At 39.8% G+C, this 25,700-nt stretch overlaps 1 protein-coding gene across 2 annotated transcripts in view; it reads right to left on the bottom strand.

The window, feature by feature from the left end:
• The window catches only part of Fat3 (FAT atypical cadherin 3), a 577,941-nt gene that overhangs the window by 542,186 nt on the left and 10,055 nt on the right, over positions 1-25,700 (bottom strand). The gene's annotated exons all lie outside the window — the stretch shown is intronic.

Raw genomic sequence — 25,700 nt, 5'->3', positions numbered from 1 at the left:
CTTCCTGCATAGCAACTCTCATCTTTCCCTAATCACTCTCCCAGTTCTCCCAGAGTACTTACACTACTTCTTCCTCACTTAATTCTCTCATTGCCTTCAACTTTTTCCTCAGTATCTATTCTCTAGCCTTTCATCTTTTCCTCTGAACAAATTGATACTTTTTCTTTCATGGCCATTGGTTTCTGGCCCACATGGTCATTCTACTTCTACTAGGCTTTCACATCATCAGCTTCATCCTAAGTCACCTGGCCATATGGCACCTCTTCCCCTGCATTGTGTCCACCTTCGTTATTACAAAGTGCCTATCTCCATAGAGCTCCAACGTTACCATGGCTCCCAGAGCAATGTCAAATCCTCAAGATACTCAAATGCCAAATGAAGAAAATTTAAGGTCCCCTCTATACATCCTGTACTCTTCAGGATCTAGGTAAGTATTCCCTCCCTCAACTATTACACAGAGAAGTTCAGATAGAGTGAAACCATTCACACATTCCCTCCATGGTTCTTGTGTACTCAGCAAGGGGTCTTTGAATTTCAGAGCACATTTTTTCCCTTGAAGTTCTTGTCATTGTTTTAATTTCTCCTGCATCCTTATGTCTATTTATCAAGAAAGCAAGGAGTAGGTAGTAACTGCAATTATAGGTCCACCTTAGTTGCTACACATCAGGCACTCAGCAAGCACTCACATTTATGTTATTTTCAGTGACTATATTGGGATTCATCCTGTACCGGAGCATACGTATTCCCAGAGCTAATAATGAAAATATAATAAGTAAGAGAACAAGTAGATGGTTTGTCATCCCCAGGGTACTCTGGGTAATAATAACAAATTACATTAAAACAGAAAATGTATCATGATGTACCTGGTATCAATTGGAGGGCTAGGCTTAATCTTTCTGGACACAAAACATTCTAAGAAAGAGAGGTGATACTGATGTGGGTATGTGGTAAAAACTCTTTGCACAGGGGGAGCTTTGACCAGAAAGTGCTGTACACAAACGGCTAGAGCCACTCTACAGAGCCATTCTACAGAGCCACTCTACAGAGTCATTGGGAAACTGAAATAGTCCTAATTAAGACACATAGTTCATTAAAATACAGTTACTAGGCTAGTGAGATGACTGAGTAGGTAAAGGTATGTGCTGCTAAATATGAAAAACTGAATTTAGTACCCAGGTCTTACATGGTAGAAGGAGAAACCTGACACCCGCAAGTTGTCCTCCTCATGTTCATACACACACACATGCTTGTACACACACAGAATATATACATACATACATATACACACACAAAATACACATACATATGCTTGTACATACACACACACAAAATATATTCATACATACATATACACTCAGAATACACACACACACACACACACACATTCTGTACCCAAAACAATTTTGAGAGAAGCTGCATCACTACATTCATTGAGGGTTTATTGGAAAAGTAGAACTATGTAATTTATGAGTTTTCAATCACACACAAAGCTGATTTTTCTTCCACATGTCCTCCCCTTGCTGGTCTCTACTCAGGATATACTCATTCTTCAAAGGCTCTACAGGAAGACGAGGGCTTATAGTTCTGGAAAGAAATGGAAAATGTTGTGGGTTTCACATTTTTGTTGTTATCTTTAAGGTAATTTTTTTCTCTCCTAAAATTTTGAGAGATGGAGAATCCATTAGGTAATTATGTCCAGCCCAAGAGGCCAATTCATGATTGTTCCCTGCGGCTCACTCTCCAGCAATTTTCCAGTCCACTTCCCCAGGGAAATGTTAAAGCCGACTCTCCCACAGCTACTTTCAAATTTAGACTGAACTTTGGTACCACTATAAAGCTTTCAATGTAAACTTTATAACAACAACTGAGATGAAATTGCAAGCAGCCATTAAAACCAAGATCTCTGCTTTTATTTCTTGTCCCCACCCCCAGGAGCTGGATCAGAAGCAGAGAATCCAAGGTACAGGTGGAAAACAACTCATGAGGGTTTTACATATTTCTCTGCTAGTCTTACCATGGCTGTTTTCACACAAGGGTCCACTGTGAAATCCTTATTTCTGCTTTTGAAGAAGTAGCCAGAGTTCTCAAGTCCCCCCCAAAAAAGTAACAGAGCAGAAGTTCAGTATTTGTTATTTTTCCCCAACCTAGGACCCCTTGCTAGTGTTATATTGCAGTTGATCTTGCCATGTTACCTAATTGTCACTCAGAGTTCATATCATTGCTATACAATTAATTAGCCATGTAATCTCAGACAAAGCAATATCATCAAATATCTGTCTTTTCTACATTCAAATGGACATAGCAACACCTACTCTCACAAGAATAGTTAAGAACATGAAATATATTATATAAACTGCTTAACACAAAACATGAGATAGCCCAGAATGAATCCATAATAGATATCAGTATTAAGACAAGACTTTAAATTACTAATAAGACTCAAAGAAATACAGCAGATTGTGATTAGAAATACAGAACAGAAAAGTCATTGGAGCACACTGGCTAGCCAGCCTGACCTCCTTAGCAACTTCAAGTGGATGAGAGACCCCATTTCCAAAAGTAAGAAATGACCCCTGAGCTTGTCCTCTGACCTACACAAATATGTGCACATCTACAAATGCATGTGCACACATATAAACTCACACACAGGCACATAGAATAAGGGAAAGATAATATTATATTTGCCCAGAAAGTATTTGTAAGGAACTGTGAGTTTCATATCCTAACATTAATAGTTATCCTTATAGTTGAGTAGTTTTTTACAACCTTGGGATAAAAATTAAAGTCAGGATCATTGCTTCTAGCCAGGTGGTGGTATGAGGCTGAGATTCTTATCCTAGCTGCCAACGAGGTTTCCAGTCTTCAAGCTTTCTGCCAACTCTAGAGTACAGGTCAGCTCCTCTAGAGTTTCAGTAGGGTATCTTGTCTTCCTAAGACCTCCTACATGCTCCATGTGCTTCTGGATTAGGGTACCCCACCCACCACAGGCTGCAATTTACCCGAAGCCCACACTGGTGCTCAGAATGTTTAATCCATAGCAATGCCTTCAGTTTCTCAAAGGTTCTGTCAACAGGACCAATACTACTACCTCATAGGGTGTTGATTTTTTTTTTTAAAAAGTTCTGTTTTTCACACCTTGTCTTTCAGGGGCTCTAAACATGACCTATAACACAACTTTTTATTCTGAGGGTTTTGTGAATAAAATATGTTATTAGTTCAGGAACATGGATCCTGCCACAAGTTTTCTCAGGGACTCAGCTTTTCTTAGGGTTTACTTCACTGCATGTTTGGGTGTGGAGACTCCATCCTTTAGTGGGGAAGAGGCTGTGAAGTTTCAATCGATGCAGACAGGACGGGGGGCTTCCTTCCATCTTCAGAACACGGTGATACTGTCCATCTGGAGCCCACCAGAACTCAGAGATCCCTGGCTTGCAGCCTTGGACATAAGTGATTTCTGATCTGGGTCTGATGCTTCATGGGGGTATTTTATATAATGAAAAGCCTGCCTTGGAGGCTTGAGGACTGTTGGTAGATGATCAGAATTAGCTTAATTATTGAACTCCAAATGAGCAAAATTGCAGAGGAATCCAGGGATCTACAATAGGACAATTCCAATTCAGAATTCATCAACAGTGAAACACTCCAAAATTTTCCAGAGAAGGAGCCACACTAGACCCCTTCCAACCTGAAGATCAGCAAATTTGTTCTCAGCCTGAATGGTCCACCTTGGACAGCTCAATAAACAAATTCCTCACAGCAGCTGGCTTTCTTAAAACTCACTGATTAAAAAAAAAATGTAAAAAAAAAAAATGTACTAGAGAAAAATCATGGCTAAATCCCGGCTACAGTTTTGACTTAGAAAGGCTTTATTTCCCATGGAAAGAAACCCAAGTTTCTGCGAGGAAATGTTCTCAGTAAATTTCTACAGTGAAAAATAGCCCTTAAGCTGCCCAGTTGGTTTCATTTCCAAGGAGCCAATAAATATGTCCTAGGTGCTCCTGGCAAATGAAAACACCAGGTCTCATGCTCCTGAGAAAATACTCAGAACAGAAACTAAGGAACAAGTAAAATACATTCAGTCCTGAAATTATGTATGCTTGTGTGTGTGTGTATGTGTACGTGTGTGTGTATGGGTGTGAGAGAGAGAGATTATACGGACTAAACAGGAGGTTAGGTTGTATTTATATATTAAGAAATGCACACACACACACCAACGTCTCCAACACCACTATCAACAAAAATAATTTGAAAAATAGGAGCCATGAATTTGAGATAAAGCAAAGGGGTGTATGGGGAAGGGTGGAGGAAAGAAATGGAAGAGGGAAAACAGTATAATTATATTTAAATTAAAAAATAGATTTTAAAAGAACATAGCAAAGATGGTAACCTGTGAAGTTACACATGATTTACAGACATATTTAAATGTGCTAAAGAGAAGAAATGTCCACTGAAGAAAGTACCTTACAAAGGGAGAAACCAAATTTAAAATGCATCATAAGGAGGGAGGGATGCAGAATCTACCCAGTAAGAAGGGGGAAAGGCACATGTCCGTGGTGGACTCTTTTGTCTGTGAGTGGAACTGTCCAGCACAACTCACTATGGGAAATAGGAGAAACAGCTTCACCTGATCAGCAGGAAACTTGGCTAACCATACAAGGGCCCTGCCCAGAACCCCATGACTCTCCTAAGGGAAGACAGACAGACTGATGTAGCTGTCCAATGTATATGGAAAAGAGGAAAGTCTATCTTATGATAGTGCTTGATTTGGGCAAAAGCCACTGGTGGAAGGCAGGTGTGGCACTTAAGAGAAAATCGGAAGTGCTCAGGCTAGATTCACAGTCCTACACTGATAACTAAGACCCTCTTGGGAAAGTATAAGATTTGTGAGCTAGTCGCTTGTGCCCAGAATCTAGAAGAGAGGAGGTAAGGAAGCTGGTTAGTGAGGCAGAGAGGCCTTCACAAAAGTATTGTCAGCAATGTTTCAGAAAGAAGTAGTCTTACTTCTGGTAGAGGAAGGTTCAATTTCAATTATTTCCATTTTTTTTTTTTTTTTTTTTTTTTTTTTTTGCCCAGTTAAGTGGCCTAAGATAGTACAACCAGGGAAATGATTTTTCAGGGTTATTATGATTTTGATGCCGAGCCATGTTTGGGGAGCATGAGTTAAAAGTAGTGTTAACATGAGCCAGTAGCTGTTAAAGTCATCTTTATGGTTGATGGAACCACCAGACACATAAAGAAAAGAGAGAAGATGAGAGGAGAGGAAGGAAAGCAAAGGGAGGCAAATGATTGAATCTATGACTCCAGGGATTCTCGCTGCCATGTACATTCTTACACATTCTCGGCTCACTTGATTTAGCAGAAGGTTGTTGCCAATGTTACCTCGACATTCAGTTAATCATGAAATTTGTTAGGACAAACAGTTCTAGTCTCAGCTGGCAACTGTGTAGCCATTCCTTTCTGAGTAATACTTTGGTTAGATGTGACCCAGATGGCCAAAGGCTATTGAAGCTGACCGGTGTGAGTCCATGTGGTTCTGTGTCACTGTGCCTGTCCTTATGAATCTGTGCACCCTTTGCAAGGATTATGCTAAAGGCATGTCTTACTCATAGCTACCTAATCAGTTCCCTGTATTCTCCTCTGGCCACTTTCCCAGAGCACCTTCAACGCTCAGGGAGTCTATATAAACTGCGGCCAGCCAAATGGCTTCTGAGTTTTTTATCATCTCAAAACCCTTTACCCCCTCATTGGTTCACGGAGCAGTGACTAATCTCAGTGAAGTGACACAGACAATCAGATAACTTAAACATTTCTAAGAGAAATCAACAGTTTACTTATGTGGGGAAGGGGGGTGGTGTTTAAGTATGTTAAAGCTAAATCATCATGAAGATGTGGTTTTCTAAGTTAAAAAGAGACCATGCAGCAACACTTAAAATATATGCTCAGTTTGTGGAGCTTTCCAAGATCATGGATAATTTAAAGTAGTAGATAAAAGTAAAGCAAGTCTGATCTCATCTGCTTCTTCCACATTTTTCTTTCCCGAAAATAATGAGCCTCACCTGAGCAGAGGCCGTGCCCTCGCCTCTCACTGCTCGATTGAAATGCAGTACCTGAGTCCTTATTTATTTCATAGACTCATCCGAAAGCATAAAGTTATGAGCTTTTGTGAGCTTTTCTAGCAGCTTTTATCCTTTTGATATTGTACCCCATACTGTAGGTAATACTAAAATAAATTTTAATTCTGAAAGTATATTCCGTGAGAAGTTACCAGTGAGGAAGAAATGAGAGGGAAAAACAACTATGGAAAAACTATAGTCAGAACATTAACAGATATAATCCTTTTGATAACTCCATTAACTATTAATTCATTTGACTTGTTGTCCAAATATTACATCCTAAACAGTCCTTCTAAATTAATAAAAACAAATAATTAGATGCTTCTGGTTACTGTGAGAAACTGCAGCTTTCAGGAAAGCTCAGTCTTGAACACATTCGAACTTGGTGGCTTTGGGGTTCTCAGCCCTCACTGTCCCAGACAGCACCTGTCTCCACAGTACTGAGGTGAGCAGGGCAGGCCACCTCAGACTGTGCTCAGCTCCAGATCTCTGTGGCTTCTCAGTAGTGGTAATACTTATTTTTTTTTTTTTTACTGAAGTACTGGAATTTTGTCTAGTTTTAGGGAGATTCCTCTGGAGCTGTGTGTTTACTAAATCTGTCTCAAGTAAATAGCACAAGAATACCTCAGCTTGATTGATCTGCAGCAAGCAGGGCTGTCTTTATCATAGCAAAATGCCAATTTGACTTTCTGTAGCAACATTGGGAGTGTGGATGTCATTTTAGTAAATGCTTCAGAAGATACACTTATTCTTATAAATTTTGTTTGCAAACTCTGTAAAGAAGTGACAGCCATTCCCAGGAAGCTTTCTCTCCTCCTTTTGTCTCCTCCCCACAGAGAAAACCCAAGCAGTTGCTGCAGTCGGGAACAAGGAACTGGCTTTGCGACCCCTTCTCATGCCTGTACTGCGTTCCTCTGGAGGTCTCCCACCCTCACCAGGAATCAGCTACTTCTCACACAGACATGGGAGGGCTCAGCAGGGACCCAGATGCAAGTACTATCAGTTATACACACACTCAAAGGCAGAGTGGTGTTCTGTTTTGCTTTGGATGTAGTCAACTGGCTGTGAGAAATTAATTCAGAAATAAATAACCAAATTATGTACAAGTTAATATTAAAGACAGTCATTTGTTCTAATATTTTTAGCCTCAACCTACAAAATTGACTAACTTGTTGTTTAAAAGAATTCTAAGTGTTACATATATATATATATATATATATATATATATATATATATCTTTACATAGAAAATGGTATAGCTGAACTATAGTAGAATAAAAAAAAATACTTAGATGGACAAAAAATAGAAAATAGTCTCGGACATTTATATACCAGTCTGTGTCTGTAAATAGTAAAAAGGAAATATGTAAGATCTACCTATAAACGAGAATTTAAAATATCAAATACCTGGTTTATGTCATAACCAAAACCACTCAGGTGGTAAAAGCAGAGAAAGTATCCTTGCAAGTTACTTTCTATAACCGCTTTGTATCCATAAACAGTAAGAAATGAATGGCTTAAAGTCCATGTACTAAGTAAAAATGTTAAATGCCCATACTTGAAGGAATAGTAGGTCTTTCAAAATAAATTAATATCAAAACACTGATACCTAATATCTACACAACGGAGGAAAAAATGAAGTATAGAAGAAATCACAGGTTTCCCTCCTCCTGCCGTGTTATCCACAGGCAATATAAAAGGCCCCCTTTTAGGACTGGGCGAGGCTGCTCCATCTTGCTCCAGAATTACAGATTTGCAATCAGGTAATGATGTCTATCACTAATTACAAGAGTGGAATCTCACTGTGCAATTAGTGCAGGTCCACTTTGGAGTTGTAAATTCTATCCAATTCTCATACATGCAATGTAAGAGCTTCAGTCACAGCTCAGCCGGCTGGCTGCCAGTGCAGCGAGATTTTATAAGGTGTTTGTGCTGTCTAAAACCCGTTTCATCACAAGGACACTTCTTTGAGGCCATGGTCTGCATTTGAAGCTGGAGGAAAGTAGATGAGCACTCTGTTATGGTGATTGCAGTATCAGTCTTTCCCAGGACTCTCATCTGCACACACAAAAGCCAAGAACGCTCTTAGAAGAATGTGATTTATGAACTTATAAAACCGGGAAGTCAATCAATATGTAATGAAGTACAGCGGAAAGAAAGGCGAACGAAAGGAAAGCACGCAGGTGTGACAGAGCGCTTAGTCGATGGCAATTATGGACATGCCTGGATTGAGAGCATCCGGTCTCTGGCTAAGACCGCTGCGCTGATGAACGCTGATGTTTGGGCGGGACCCTAGAGAGGATGTGAACCCCCTTACTTTTGTTCTCTCTATGAAAACCACTTCGTGTTAGTGACTCCAGAAAGTTCATCTAAGGAGACAAGGTTTGTTTCTAGAATGACCAACACTCAACATCCCATACTTCAAAAACAAACTGTAGGCATTCTAACTTACTTTAAAACCAAGAACGTGTTTGTTTGTTTGTTTGTTTTTAATGTCCACCATCACCTTACAATTTTGAATGGAAAGGAAAAAAAAAAGGCTGAAATGCCCCAACTCAGTACATGGTGAATCCCAGAATCAAATTTTAGAAAAAAGGCCTAAACTTAGTTCTGTGATCCACTACTCAACTGTAAAAACAAATTTGAGCTTCTACAGTTCCTTTATCCCTGAAATGCTATGCGCCTTACACCTTGAGATCTTTCTGCCTGAGCACGGAAGGATTGAACCGATGCCTCTCACATGCTAGGCAAGAGTCTGCTGAGATACATCACCAACTCTCTCTTCACTTTTGCTGGGAGGCAGAGTTTTCACTACCTTGTCCAGGCAAGCCTTAGGTTTGTGATTTTCCTGCATTAGCTTCCTTAATTCCTGGAACTGCAGGTGGGTATCTCCAGGCCTGGCTTCCTTTTAATGTTGGTAATGTACCTGTGCTGTGGGAACCTATTTTGCCACCATAACAGTTTTAATGCCAAATTCCATGCCCTGCTAATATATACGTGGGCAGATCACGTTAACACAGGGAAATTTGAGGTCTTACATTAGAGTTTAGGTAGTGGCCGGTCAGTAGTTCTTTTTCATTTTCTAACAATGTAGTTTTTCATAATTATAATTTAAGTTATGAGTTCTGGATAGAGCTTTCAAATTTTTCAAAATTTGGTTTTTAATGTTTTAGTACTTAGAATATTCATAGATGTAAAGTATGAATTAAATTTGCTCAAATTTAGTCAAGAAGTAAATTAATAAACTTTTATGCATCTGAGAAAAACATATTAAGTTCAGCATGCCTTGTAGGTGTTCTTAAAGCCTGTCTGCTGCATGTGTTGCTTTTAATAGCTGCATCTTTCTTTTGACAATTCTGAAGTGGATGGGAATAGGCAGAGAGGGTACTTGCATCCACATATTACAGGAAGTCCACTATAGAGCCTGCTGACCTGAGTCGGAACAGATAACCCCATTTCTAAGTAACTTTTTCTAGTTTTTGAAATGACACACAAGACTGTAAGATACAAATTGAACTATTCTTAATAAGAAAAATTATCAGTGGCACAGACCAATTTAAGACATCCTTCTTTATCTCAGTGAAAGAAAGAAAATTATTAAAATAATCAAACATTAAAAGATGAAGAAAGAAAGAATGAAAGGAGTAAGGAAATGCTGCCGTGGTTATTTTTAAAAGATGGAGCTGCAGTGCTGAAGCGACTTCTATCACATTTATCTCTGTTATCTTTAGAATAACACATAGCTGTTTACAGGGAATCATGATATCTCCATTCATGCAGAAACTGTATAATGCTAACATTGGGTAATTAGCTTATCCATCACCTTAAGATTTTAATATTTCTTTATGGTTGGTACATTCAAAACTCCTTTGCTACCTATATTGAGATATACTTATCGTATTACTTTTAACTTTACTCTGTTACACAAAAGATCACCAGCCCTTAGTCCTTCTGCCTGCGGCCAACACAAGCCTCTTGATAGGCTGCTTCCCTCTGCCCTTACCTAGACTCACTTTAGTTCCCATTGCTTCTGACCAGCCTTTCCGGATCCATGAATGAGACCACGTGATGTTTGTCTTTCTGAGCCTGGCTTAGTTTACAGACGAATGCCCAATTCCACCCATGTTGTTCCATCCCTTAACAAAACTACATAGTGATCTCTTCTGTGTTATGTGCATCAGTTTCTTTATTCATTTATCAGCTGAAGGACATCTGTGTCGAGCCTGTTTCTTCAAAGGTGTCTCTTCTGGTGCTGTGATTTTAATTTTTTTTTAATATGAACCCAGTAATGGGATTGATGGATCATAAGGTACATAAGTTTTAAATTTTTGAACAGCTTTCACATTGTGTGCTATATTAGCTTTACTAGATATATCCCACCAAAACAGAGTTACAAGCCTGTCCTTTCTTCATGTGCTTACTTGTGCCTTGTTTTGTTTGGTCTTTCTAACTGGACTGTGATGGGTTGCATTTCCTCAAACATTTCATGCCTCTTGAGCATTTGAGTGACTTCTTTTAAGAAATGGGTGTTCACTATGGAACACTCAGCTCCAAACCGGACATTTCAGGTTTAATCTTAGAAATGGAACAGGGAAGGATTCTAAGAGCCTAAGAAGACTGCTGGAAAACAGTATTTTCTAGACATAACAGGACATGAAGTCACAACAGCTCTGTCTGAATACACAAGACCTACATAAGATCAAGACAGCCAAAATTATAGCATAGATCGGGGAGGAGCTCAAGAAGGCACCCTACCGCCAGCTAAGGAGCTATTGGTAATTGATTCCCAGGAAGGCTAGGAGTCAGTTTTTCTCAAGCATGGTGCTAAGGTAAGTAGCTCATGCTGTAGTTGATGACTGACACCCACAGACATAGGTGCCACACTAATTTCACTAAGTCTGGAATAAGAAAGTAGTAAGTCTGGGAAGAAGTAGAGGGGGAATATAGAAGGTAGAGCTGATCAAAACATCTAGTAAACATGTATGGAATTTTAAAAGAATAAATTTAAAAATTAAATGCCTATTTCAATTTTGAATGCTTTAATTTATTTTTGGAAAAGTTTATAGAATGTATTTTGTTCATATTGACATTTCCTCCCCTGTTTTCCCCATATCTTCCCATGTAGGGCCAAGTTTCTCAAAGTCACTCATTCTCTGCATACAGACCAAGGATGAGAGATGCATTGGTCTATGAATATAGCAGTGTGTCATGAGGAATCATTTTATTACCTCGTTTATTTGGCATAATAATAGTAGCAGGGTTTTCCCTAGGACTTGATACCTGTCTAGTCTTAGATTCTTAGTTTCATTAACAATAAATAAAGGTTCCATCTCATGGACCTGGCCTAGATCCAATCAAAAAGTGGTGGGTTTTCTTAATAACATTTGTGTCATTATTGGACACTATACAGACAGATCATTATTGCAGCTCACAGAGTTCATAGATGGGTGGGATTGATGAATAGTTTTCTTCTCTTGTAAGATGCATAAAGCCTTCCAGCTGTATGACTGTCAGTAGGGAGTGAGGCTTCTGATTGATCAACAGTTTGATTTCTCTATTCAATGAAGTAAGTATATAGTGTCATTAGCAATGGGGTACTACTGAGGTTGTAGCAGGTAACCAATAGCCTTGGCAATATCCTGTATTGTTTGGGGAGATCTATAGGATCCCTTTGGCCAACGTCTCAATAAGATGAAACCTATTTCTAGTACTAGGGATTTTATTTGGTAGTGTATAATGTCTTGTTGGGGTATCGTCGTCCCTATTATGTGGCAACTCCATTTAAATTCCTTTCATATTTGCATGTATTTTAAGAAGTGGGTTTTCATTTGGCTTTTCAAGTGGCCTTTAAGGCTAGTTATCTCTCTCCATACTCCGTCCTCTACCAGGAAGAGATGCCATATCTCTCCTTATTTAATTCTGGCATTCTAGTTTCCCCTTATCCATTTATAACACTGTGTTATATTTCTCATTCCTTGGAATATCCCCTTCCCTCCCACTTTATTACTATCTACCTAACCTCTGTGGATATTATAAATAAAACACATATATAAGAGAAAGCCTATTTGTTTTTTTTCCTGCCTCCCTCTTTCTTCTCTCAGAATAAATATTTCTAACTCCATCCATTTTCCTGAAAAAATTAACAGTTGAACGACAAACATAATGATAAAAATTAGAGAAACAACACCTTTCACAGTAGCTTCTATTCCAAGTTTAAAATATCTTTAATTGAGTTATTTGGATTTTTGATAGTGCCTTCTAAATATTAGATGCTGACTCAGATACATTGTTTCCAGAATATTCTTTCATTCTGTGTCTTTTGTCTTAGCACTGTTGATTACTTTCTTTGCTCTACAGCTTTTTTTTGGATGTAATTATATTTGTATTTTCATATGTATTTGCTCCCTTTGTTTTAGGGTACATAAATATCTTGTGCAAGCTAGCACACGAGCATGTCCCCATGTTTCACACAATAACTTCACAGTCTTCAATTAATGGTTTACTCCTTTTCTGGATGTATATATGAGAGGCAGAAACATTTTAACCACTTGTTTCAAAACATTCAATTTTTATTTAAATGCTACTCATATTGAAATCATTAAGGTTATTTTCTGTGTAGTCTTGCATTGTTTTCTGAGGTAGGGTCTTGTTATGTAGCTGACCTCAAACTTGAGATCCTCTCGTCTCAGCCTTCTGTGCACTAAGGTTACAGATATGTAGCACTATGTAGGCCCTAAATACTTTTAATGCAAAGGATTCTCTCATTTTTATAAGTCAATTTGATATCTGAAGTAAGGCTGAGAGGGTGATATCTGAAGTAAGGCTGAGAGGGGAGCCCAAACATTTTTCAGTTCAAGCACTAGCTCCCTTAAAGATGTCTCTAACACAGAGGGGTCATCAATAAAGTCTCACCAGCAGTGCAACACAGACAGGAAAGCTTGCTGGCTTTTATAGAAGAGGCTTTCTCTAAATAGAGAGGAGGCTTGCCCTCTTTTCTACAGAGAAACTTCACTCTCTCCTAGAAGAGATTCTCTCTCTCTTGGCAGTTAGCTTTCTGTCATTCATAGAGTAATCTTGATCTCTCATAGAGGAGGCCCGTGCTCTTCCTCTCTCCCTCTCTCCCTCTCTCCTCTATGTCTCCTTCTCCCTCTTTCTCTGTCTCTCTGTCTCCTTGTCTCCCCCTCTCCTTCAATCACCTCTCCTTTCTTTCATACTCTGTCCCCATTACCCACTCTGCCCTTTCCTTCCCTCTCTTTCCCTCCTTCCCTCTCTCTCCCTTTCTCCTTCCTTCCTTGCTCACTCCCTCTCCTGTCTCTCCCTCTCTCTCTTTCTCTCCCCTTCCCCTGTCTCTCCATTTCTACCTCCTCTTCTCTGTCTCCTAGAGGAAGTTGGGAGATTTTTTTCCATGGGGTTTGGAAATGACGGTCTCAGAAGTCAAGTCACAAACACTGACACAGTCTCGTTTGTCTGAACATTTTCTTTATGTTTCTGTCAGGTGTAGAACTGGGAGAGTGTAAATATATTGTAAATTCCTTAACCAGTCACAGAAGCAATGTACACTGCCAGACAGTGGTGGAAGAACACAAAGCAAGCAAGAGTCAGAGTCCCACGAGACACAAAGAGAAGATGAGGTGAGGCTGAGGAAGGTACACATGGTTCTTCCTATGAGGCAGGAGCAGTCTTGACTCCTCAGATCCTTCTAAGTGGCTTCAAGATTGACATTATACACAGTATGCTCACCAGAACCCTACTTCATAAGCCCAGATTTACATCTAGGGCTTATTCATTCCTTAAAACTACTACATCTCTGAAACCATTAAGAAATCCCAACATCCATCATTCTAATCCTTCTTCAAACATCTTTAACTCCCTCTTCCTAGTGAGATGTCATGCCCCAGTCTCTGACAATGCACTGGTCTGTGTTCTCTTTCTATTCTCATCATATGTATGTCACATCTGTCCCTTACCCTTATTTTCTGACAACCTGCTATTCTGAGTAATGCTTCAGCTTTCTTTTCTACAGTTCCTAGGTTGGCATGGGCTTAGGAAAAGTTCCCTAGAACAGCATGATAAATGTTCTAATAAACAAGGTCTAACCCATCTCCATCCCCAAGAGCTTCTGAGGAAAATCTATAGTTACTACCAGCATTCTGTTACTTTGACGGAACACCTTAGGCAATCAATCAGCTTGTAAGGAGAAATGACAGATTTTGGCTCACAGTTCAAGAGAATTCGGAGCTGACTTGTTGCTCCATTACTTTGGGTCTGTGGAGAAGCAGTGCATTATGGTAGTGGCTATAGCACCTTGCCTGCTTGTTTCATGATGGCTGGGAAATGCAAAGATGGGTCAGATTCCTGAAATCTCCTTCAAAGTCATGCTTTGCTTTCTTCTCTGAGCCAGTGCAGACTCTTATCCATATATCTGCTCACTGTGCAGGTGGAGACTCCATTTCCATGGGATCTACCTTGTTCTACAAATGTCTTCAGTCAGCCCTGCTTTCTCACAGACAGCTGAGAGCTCTATCATTTTGCCTTCTCCTCTCCTGTCCTTCACATTCCTGGTGGGTGATCCCTACCAGCTGTGGCCTTGCTGCATTTCAGTACACAGTTCTCACTTCAACAGAGGACATGATTTCCTAGGAAGTCTGCAGATTTTCTAGCCCTTCTCAGCTCTCAACCTGGAGAGAACTCTATTCATTTCCTCTTTGTAACTTTTACTTCTTTCATTACACCACAGGCTGCAGGGATGCTGGGCCACTGTTTGCCGAGGAGGTAACATACTTGTAACTCTGGCTCCTGTTTCCACCCATCCTTCCTCTGTACAGACATGCTTCCTTTTCTTCCTGGACTAACACTGTCTTTAAGCTTTGCCACACCCCTTCCTTTCCTTCACTGCAAACTTTCTTGGAACAATATTCAAAACTTGCTGCTTCTGCCTCCTGTTATGGCTTCTTCTTCTGGAATAAATCCCTTCCCACCAATTCACTGAGACTGCTCAGTAAATGGTACCGATCTGTCTGCTAGACTCAATGGTTTTCTTCAGCTTCCCCTACTCCTGTGTCTGTCACCACCATGTGATAGGAGACAGGTCTGCCTAGTGTTGCCTATCTCACTTTGAATGAACGTCTGCTCCTCTGGCTCTCGCACGGTTACCCACATTGCCCTTCTGCCCTCTTCTTAAACTTGGCTTTTTCTAGACCCCATTCTCAATGGCCATGCTTTCTCACTACCAGGCAGATGTTGCAAAATTTGCTGCCCAAACAGGTCAATCGCAATAAATTTTTATTGAAACATAGCCATAATCCTTCATTTCTGTATTCATCAGTGGCTATTTTCAAGCTAGGCAAAGTTATGACAGTCATAAAGACAGCAGGATCAACAAAGCCTATGTGTTCTCTCTGGCCCTTTACAAAAAAGCAGATGCCAAGTCTCCACTAGAGTCCTTATCATAGCACCCAAAAAGAGGCCCCATTGACCTAGCAGCATTGATGTTAATCAGAGCCTTGAGAACACACACTCTGTAAGATCTACCTTAAACCTATTAAATCAGAGTCTAAGGAGTGAGTTTCGGAGGACTGCTATTTCACCAAACCTTGCAGGTAACTAGTGTATTATAAATTGGAAGACTTCTGAACCATCTGCAGAGGCCCAAGTGAAGACCCTTGATGTTGATTTATAAGCTAAACTGAACTGCTATGTAGCTAATTAGTGTTTCTAGTTAACAACTAAACATTTTTACCGAGCTTTGATTTAGTCATTCAGAAGGCCCTTTATGATATAAGACATAATCTACACAGAGGCCATCCCTACAGGCCAATCAGGCCAATAAGATGCAGGTAAATCAACTGAGCTTGCCTTTTTTTAAGTGACTCTAGTCTGTGTCAGCTTGACAAAAAACTACAAGCCTGGGATATGATGCCCTTTTCTGGACTCTGTAGACACTACACCCATGTGCATATATGCACACACAGACACATACACACATATATGTAATTAGACAACCAAATCTCTCAAAAAGAGGTGGTCCTAACTCTATAGGACAGTGGGGGAGTGCTCAGACTGAGAGAAACTTTTTAATTGTGCCTGTGCAGGGAAAGAGTTGGGAGGGAAGCATAGCATCTCAGTTCTCCCCTGTATCCTGAACACAGTGAGTCACATGGATGAGGCTTTCTATTTTAGGGTATTTTAATAAAGATTGGTCTTGCTGTCTAAAAAACTGTCTTACAGTGAATAGTCCATGATTTTTTTTTTTAAATCAGGATCTAAAGTTCAGTTCAAGCCCCTGCTGCAGTTTCCTACCACTACCCATCTGGTAGTGTTTTATCCCATCAGTAGGACACAGGCCCAGGAAGAAACTTTCAGGTTGCATTTGCTAACATCCGTGACAAGAGAAAGCATAAGACACCATGCTAACCATTGCTCTTTGAAACAAAGCAGCAGGCTTCTACAACAATAGACCAAGCGAAGTTTTCTATTTAGGAAAAGGACAGTTTCCTGAAACATAAAGCAAGGAACTTTTTAACAAGCCTTCTGAAAAGAACATTTCCATCTAGCTCCATGCAAACTCAATTTTAGAGCCTATCTCCAAAGCCCCAAAAGAAAACCTGTAGCTGTTATAATTCACTGAGCCCGAACACATCCAATGAAGTCATTTGTGAACATGGAAAGAAGGCCAGAGAAACATGGAAGGCATACTTTATTCGTTTATCTACCATGGACTCTCAATTATGTCTATTCTCATGTAAGCAGTGTTGGTGGACTCTAGTCCAACACCCCTGTGTCAGCGTCAAAGTTGAGGCAGAGGAGGGTCATAGGAAAGAGGTGACGGTGGTATCAAGCTAAACTGCAGCTTGACTAGAGAAGAATTCTCAGATTAAAATCTTTTCATACTATCTTATAAATTCAACTCCTATATATATAATTCATATACTGAATTTGTTTCTGTAAAATAACTTCTAAGGTTTCTTCAGACCCGCAGTTCTGAACATGGGGGTCATGATCCCTTTGGGGGAGGGGTTGAAGAACTTTTTCACAGGGATCACATACCAGATATCCTACACATCAGCTACATACATTATGATTAATAACAGAAGGAAAATTACAGTAAAATGCTTTAAAAACTGTATTAAAGGGCCAGAGCATTAGGAAGGTAGAGAGCCACTGTTTGAAAGGAAAATATTTGGTCATGATGAAGAAACAACAACAAAAACCAAAAAGCTCAAAATAATATTTAGTTTTACATAGTATGTACAAACTAACTACGCTCACATGTCCTCCTTTCCCCAGCTCTGTGTCCATACAGAGTAATGCTGTCATCCTTCAGAGCCACAGCTTAGGAGCTGTCTACTTTGTTTCTTGGGTCTTTCATTGAGCCTTTGCAGTTTAGACTAGCCTGGCTGTCCAGCAGGTCCCTGGGATCCACCTGTCACCACCTCTCTTGATTATTACAAGAGTGTATTATGATCTCTTGTTTGTTTACCTGAGTTCTAGCCTTGAACTCTGGTCATCATGCTTGTAAAGGCCAACACTTTACTTGCTAATGCTTTCATTTGTTTTTGTTTATTTGTTCATTTGCTGACTAGTTTTGGGGCAGAGCTTCATTTTGTAGCCCAGGCTAGACTCAAACTCATCATCCTGTCTCAGCCTTCTAAGGCTGGGATTCATTATAGATATATCAATCTATAGATATATCAAGGCATACCAAACTTTACTTTCCAAGTACTTTTTTCCCTACTGAGGCAGGGTTTCACTAACCTTCCTCAGGTCTGGTGTGAAGTGTCCTGCAGTCCTTGTAATTCTTGATGGTTATCTATAGACTTTAACTTATTCCCCAAGACTTGGTTCCTTGCTTTGTTTATCTCCTCGACTCTCTAGCACCCAGCAAGCAGACTGTGTAGGATAGTCTTATATATATGAGGAATATGTGCAAGTTAGTAAAAAGCTGGGTATAGCTGGGGAGCCAGACTAAATGGTGTTCTTAAACTTTTACTTCAAAGATTACACTTACATTGATAGTTAAATATGGGTCTGCTTCTTTAATCGCTAGTCATTTTCTAATGCCCTTCATTAAAACTGTGGAGTAATGCCCCTCTCAGCAGAATTCAAGATAACCCATCTTTATCAGCTGTCTGAGCAGTCCTTCATCTCCAGCAGACACTTAGAAAAGACACTTTTAATAAGATTTATAAAAAGCCATGCATAGCATCCTAAAGGATTTTTTAAAAATATATTTCAATACTTAATCCAGAGCTGCCTTCCTAATCTGTGAAGAGTCAGTTAAATCCTAGGCTAGAGTTGTGCATCATCACATGTCCCTTGCTGTCAGTGGGTCCCTCTCCTTCTTAATGTGGGGAGACATTGTTTATTCAGTGTTCCTCATTCTGGTTCCGAAAGTTTTATAGCCAATACAAGCCATGTTTTACTCTGGGTACAATGTGTGCAAACTAAAATCTAGACATCTTTGTGTTTGCAGGTGTGCAAATGAAATTTACCATTGCAATAATACTAACTGCTACTGTCTCAAACAGGGCAGCTTTTTAATCTGGGAAGGTGCTTTCAACCTGGATCACAATAGAAAGTGGGTAGACCACTTAAAGCACACACTGATTGGAACTCGCAATACAGCTCAGTGGTCAAAGGCGCCCCTCCCATCCACAAGGGCCTAGGTTCAATTCCTAGCATCACAAAGAGAATCAACAACAAAACCAAAGCTACCTATGATTTGAGTGAACACAGACATTGATTAACTACTACTATAACTAAGCAAGCAGATAACGTCCCAACATCAAGCTGAACTCCCTGCGAGTCATCAGTTCTTACTGAGCCAACATCAGATGTCAGTGTCTTCGCTTTCTACTATTAATGCTCCTGCCAAATCAGGTGAAGTCAAATTTGAATTTCAGAGCATGCAATTTAAGTAATTAAGGAACTTTTACCAGCACAGGCATACATTTTTCTATAGAAAAAAAAATATCTGTGAGAACACTTTGCAGATGTGAATGAATAAGATATTGATCTTGAGTTACACTGTACAACAATGATTAAAATACTTGATACAGTAAAAGAAACTTCACAAGTGAACGTCCCCAATCCCATCTTTGCCAAGCACAAACAATTGTGTAATGGAAGGGCCAGCTCTCCATTTTCTAGAGAAGTGCATTGAGAGGAGGTTCCTTGGGTGGGGAGTGGGGTGGGCATCAAAGCACTGTGAAATGCATTCTAACTGCTAGGCTAAAGCCAGTAAAGAGTTAAATACCCGGGATTGCTCAGTAATGAATGCCTAGGAAGTTTGGCCAAGGAATATCAAGTAGACACCAGGGCCAGAGCAACTGCTAAAGGGATGACCTCCTTGAATCTCATTTGCATAGCAATGAGATGCCACAAAGCAATGCTGTCTGTCTCTAACCCTGCCTCATTCTGTTGTGACTTTAAGCAAAACTGCCTTCCAAAGTAAAAACAAAATTATTCCAGCAGTGGGTCTGGGGAGACGTGTGTAAAATGGACTGCACTACCATTTTCACAGACTCAGTCATTCTGTGAACATGAGCAACTGAAAGGAAGGGCAACATAAACTTTCAAGGATGTTTCCAGGTAAGTTGCCAAGGATAATACATGTCTGCTCACAAACAGACAAGCCAATATGTCAATAAGATGAGCCAAACTCACTTCCAGCTTATTTGTTGCAGCCTGAGGCTGTTTTGTATAATCATGCAGAAGCTTTCCGTCACATTCAGGGTTTGTTTTTGTTTTATCTACTTTATTCTAAGGACTGTGCTTGCAAGTATTATTATTGTTAAATACTAACAAGGAGAGTGGGGACTTTTACCCCTACTGTTGAGGAATGCCACTGCTTGTCAATTCACACAGCTAATGTGATGATAGGGACAAGAAATAGCAGCAATGTACTGGCAGTGACAAATGGCAAAGGCATTCAACACAGTACTCAAGCTCTGTGTGTTCTTAACAAACAAGCAGACAAACAAACAAACAAACATGTTTCCAAACTTAAAATGTCACCAGTTCACTTCTCTCCCAGTCCTAGGCTTCAAATTCAATGTGAAATTAAAAGGAAAAAGAAGAACTTATTCTGCTTTATAATGTCTTGGACAAGCAACCTACCCAGATAAGATTGTTTCACGAGAGAATATATGAGTGTTTACTCTTGAAAAAGAAGAACTTATTCTGCTTTATAATGTCTTGGACAAGCAACCTACCCAGATAAGATTGTTTCACGAGAGAATATATGAGTGTTTACTCTTTTCTGTCACTATGTCAAGTAAAAGTCTTCAAATTCGTGTGCCACCCTTCCAAAGGCATCAGTAACAACTCTTACTTGAGTGATTTTGATAGGACCTCGAATTATTCACCAGACATTATGAATCTACTTCAGGCAATGAGATTAATATTTCAGTAAGTCCTCTCGCATGAAACAGGAAGCCTTTTAGAAATGACCTTGGACCAGAGAAGGGGGAAGTAAAAAAAAAAAGCAGGGTCTAATGCCAGGGGGTAATTGTTTTCAAAGACTCTTTTTTGCAAATAGGACTCCTAACCAAGCTAATGCAATTTTCTACATTTTTATCCTCTATTTTTTTTTAAACTTATATTCATTTGAGAATCTGTAAACAAAAACAAAACAAAACCCAGCACATTTTTTACCTTCCATTACAAAATAGTCAGTCACAAGGAACCTCAAGGAAAGCAATGGAAATTCATGGCTCATTTTTAGACATATAGTTCTAAAGTCAGGAATTGACATGAATTCCTCAGGTAGAGGGGACACCATGTGCATTATGGCCTCTTTAACTTCTGCTTCCTCTTGTGTAGTCACATGACCTAAAAGGGCAAAGCCATGCTCAGAAGAGAACATCTGTACTGCGACTCCCCAGGGGAGCTGGGAGCCGCCAGCTGCCCTGGATGTACACTCAAATTGTAGAAAATGATTGGAGCTCAGAAGGGAATAACCCAAAAGAAAGCGTCTGGAACTGAGCTTGGACTTGAAGACACTGAAAGGGTCTTTGTAGGGAAGGTCTCTAAATTCCTACTGTCTCTTTCTTTCTGCAAGTAGGTCACAGAAATTAAGATTCCTCTTTCCCAAGGTGTTTATGAAAGCTTCATCTTCATCATCATCCAAGCTAGCTTCCAAAACTCAGTGATGTAACTCTAAGTTCCCCACCATCCCATGTAGGACATAGCCATCAGGTTTTTTGTGACCTACATAGTAGACAGAAGACTCTCATTTCAGAGGCATACTATCTCACAAAGGAAAGAAACATGGAGAGGCTGGTCAAGAAGAATCTGAAGATACAGGTCTCTGTGATTATCCCTGGCTCAGTCTCCTACCATGAGAGCACAAATCCACAGAGTTGTACATTCTTAATCAACTCTAAGTTAGAAAGAAGAGGGAGAGGGAGAGGTTGAAGAAGAGGGAGAGGGAAACAGAGAGAAACAGGCAGGCAGACAGACAGACAGACAGACAGACAGACACAGAGAGAGAACTTTCCCTGGGTTCTGTGATCTTCATTTTTGAAGACCACACATTCATGCAAATGTCTGAATAAATTTTGATGGTTTCTATTTCTGAGTTTGATTTCAGTGACCCTGAGAAATCTGGGGAAACATTTCTATCCCCACAATTCATACCATGCTTGACATATACTTGTACCCCAAATATCTACTCTAGACACAGCATCTGTTTCTCCTAGGATGAAAGCACAGTAGGTCTGCGCAGGCTTCCTGGCTCAGGTTTCCAGGAACCACAAGAATGATATGAATGCTTACCCAGCCCTGTGAGGCCTAGGTCACATCAAGTCACCATGAAGTCTCCTCCAGTACCTCCAACCAGATTGTACTCACTGGCTTCCTAGGTGAAATACCAAAGATCTCTCTCAAGACTGGAGGTGTGCCAGTTTTACTCAAAAGCAACAGAGATGAAACTGAATATTTGATGGGTAAGAAAATTAAAGTACCATTCTCTCTAGACAAAGACTATAAAAATATTCCATTTCCTTCCAAAAATGAATGTTCAACCCTCAACAATATCTTTAGTGTAACCACTATCACACTAAGTTACTGTTCACATATGACCAAAAGCAGTGGTTCTTACCCTTTCTAATGCTGTGGCCCTTAATACAGTTCCTCTTCCTCATGTTGTGGTGACCCCAACTATAGAACTGTTTGGTTGCTACTTCATAAGTGTAACTTCGCTATCATTATGAATCGTGATATAAATAACTGATGTGCAGGATACAGGACAGGGGTCACAACCTACAGGTTGAGAACCACTGTAAGAGGGTATTTCAGTACATATTGGGAGGGCTTCTTATCTAGTTCGGACTATTGTGATCCAGAGAATCTGGCTGTAAGTAGTACATGTACAATACTATAGTAAGAGAACCATTTGAAACTCAAATCCTATTAAATATCCCAATTATACTGCAATACAAACATTATCATGTGCCCATGGCCGAACTTGTAGTTTTAGCCCAGATGCTGAGAGAAAGAATGAGGGTTTTGTGTGGATCCCATGTTGACCCTACATCTGGCCCTACCCGTACTATTGTCGTCTGTAGAGTGAAGATGCCAACATATACCTAAGAGAACACAGATGATGCTAAACCTAGACCAAAAACATAAATTCAAAAAGCCTAAAGCAGCCACTTTTCCCACCCCCTAGTTTTCCCTTTTCTACAGCTGCCATTCAAAATCTCAGAGAAGAATCCTTAAATGTCTCCCAAACATCACCTAATTCTGAATTATCCAGGAATCACCACGCATTAATCCATTTCACAAATATACCCTGGGATTCTATTTTGTTATAAGAACTATCAAAGGGAGGCTTTCAGGAGGGAACAAATAAAGTAAATACATTATCCATGGCTATAGTTTTCCAGTGTCCCACTTTAATTATCACAATGTCTATTGAGCAATAGGAAGAAGGATGCAAAGTACAAATGGACTGGAGTTTTGGGAGAGGATGCAGCAATCAACTATACCTCACCAGTGCCTACTGAGATTCAGTTCTGATCAGAGACACTAATAACAAGCAAAAGGTATTAGCAAGACCAAGAAAAAAATAAAGTGTCTGAAACCAAACAAAAGGGACTCCTTCTATCAGCAAAGCCATCAAGAAGTAACTGTTGGATCTCAGTCACCATCGAGCCATTGAGGCAGTTTGCCCATATAGTCTCCTTCCAGTTGAGTGATAGCATTGATCATACCATTTAGACTCAGCACTCAGACCAGTAGAGCCTGCACGGAAATCGCCATGGAGGCAAAGGCTCAAATTCCCTTTCATGGAAAGACCTGCAAATTAACTCTCTGGCTTTTTAATTACTCTCCATTACTTTCCCACTATTTATAAGGATTTTCTTTTTCTTTTGCATAACAAAATCCAACTCTAATCAATACATGCAGTATATCCCAGCTGATTAGTGTAATTCTTGCTCCAGCAGGATGTTGGAGTGGTGCCAGGCTTACCTAGCACACAATTAAGTATCTGTAATGCCTGCTGCTGCCCAGCAGGCCTTGTGAGTTAATAGGAAAAAGTGGGACTGGCACTTGCCTCTACCAGCCCGTGTGTGCCCTCTCTCTCACTCTCATCTGCTTATGGACACGTACAGAGTATGGCTGGGAAAACACATGCTCAGGCAATTAAACCAACTTAAGAGGCACAGGAGTGTGCAGAGTTGATCTTCAGAGTCTAACTCACCTTCCTCTCATTTTAGTAAATCCTCTCAGAAAGAACACCTTTCTCTCTCCATCTACAGTTCCAACACTGAGCTGTAAGTGAATGCTAAATGGCAAGACTCAGGAATCTAAACTGACCTAAATTTATTGTCATGTATTATGCTGGATACAGCTTCAAGCCAAATTTTGGTAAGCACAATTCAGTTAAAAAGAAATGAAGAGCATTGCTTTTCTCTCATGCTTTCATGGAGCTGATATTAATGAGATTTCTTTAAGCTCAAAGAATGACAAAGTATCTGAAAGACAATCTTTCTCAATTTCCATTCATTCAAGAATCAGTTATTGAACATTTTGTATAATATAACATTCCCAAGACACATGCCTGTTCTTATGTTGATTTGAGTGTCCTGGTCCTCAGATTATGCCTAGATTGCAATGTTATTTTTTAAAAGAATAGATTTTAAAGTAATGAGATGTGAATTTTAGCTGATTCTCTTACTAACTGCCATGATACTGCTGAATTGATTTACATGAATGTGAGGTCAGTGATACACAGACACCATACAGTCACCTCCTAAATCTGGGTTTTCTTGCCCACGATGTCAGAACCAGTTATGAGTTCTCAGTGTGCACTGAAATACCTTAACCCCTTATGGAGCATGTGGACAGTAACCTAATGATAATAGATATACCACAACAATTATAAGTGTTGCAATGTGCAAATACTAATTAATAAGGCCTCCAGGTGTCCTTGTAGTAACCTTCTTGACTATGACTATGTGCTCCTGTTCTTGACATAGAGAGGCAGCTTGCCTCTGAGAGGTATTCCTGTTTTAACTTTTGAATACCAAACTCCAGAAGAGCACACTGTAAGATAATTCTTGTACTGGGACATTCTTGCCAACAATGTAATGATCCTTAAAAGTAGCCAGATACACTCATACTCACCTGGCTCCTTGGTTGCCTTCACCACATCAAATGAGAACTATGAGAGCATCACAGTTCTGACTGATCAGTCAACAAGACCTGAGTATATGCTTAAAAACTTTCCTTTCAGTTTCAAAATGTAGACTTCAAATACCTATTTGGCATAGAACAGGACATACTAACACCCTTCAGGAATAAATTTTAATACCTGACTATATATGTTCAATGGTGAAAGTCAACTTTAAATACTAAAAATCAACAAGCTCTAGTATTAATAAGAGTATGACACCAGATTGAAAATATGCCAGTGAATTCTGGAAAGGGTGCTGCATGCATGGAACGGGACACCACATTACCATATTAGTCCAAGGCTCCTGATAAAGGGTCACTGTAATAATAAAGTTAAGTGCATGCAATCCTGAAGGTTGACATTTTTCAAAATCTTGATAACTGAGTGCTGATATGACACCATGAGTGGAAAACCCCATTCCATAAAACTTTATTCCATGTAGAAAATCAGAAATTTAGTAAATTACAACCTGAAATAACCACTGCTTCAGATCATGAATATTCACCCTTTATACAGTGTAATTGGGTCCTGAGTGCAGAGACAGGAAACGTAGAACAGGAGGTATAGACTGGACCCTTCGTGAGGGCACAGGGACTAGCCAGTCATGAAAAGACTTGGGGGTGGACCTGGAAGATAAGGCACAGACAGGCAAGATCATCTAGCGGGCACAAGCCAGGTGGCCTGGGAAGGGACAACCTGATCAACATGCAACCAGGGAAGAATTAGGGAAAGGGAAAGCACAAGAACTCAAGAAGATCAATATGGAATCTTCACAGACTAAGATGAGGATCAATCTTATTTCGTGTCTTCACAAGCATCCTGACAAAGCCAGAGACGTAATTGTGGGTTAAATCATCCTGGCATCACTGTCCAAATAGTCTTAAACATTATAATTTCAGTATCTCT

Source organism: Grammomys surdaster, unplaced genomic scaffold (genome assembly GCF_004785775.1).
Source record: "Grammomys surdaster isolate TR1022 unplaced genomic scaffold, NIH_TR_1.0 138, whole genome shotgun sequence".
NCBI classification, from domain to species: domain Eukaryota; kingdom Metazoa; phylum Chordata; class Mammalia; order Rodentia; family Muridae; genus Grammomys; species Grammomys surdaster.
The sequence above is the reverse complement of the archived record's forward strand: the minus strand, read 5'-3'. Positions and strand labels throughout refer to the sequence as shown.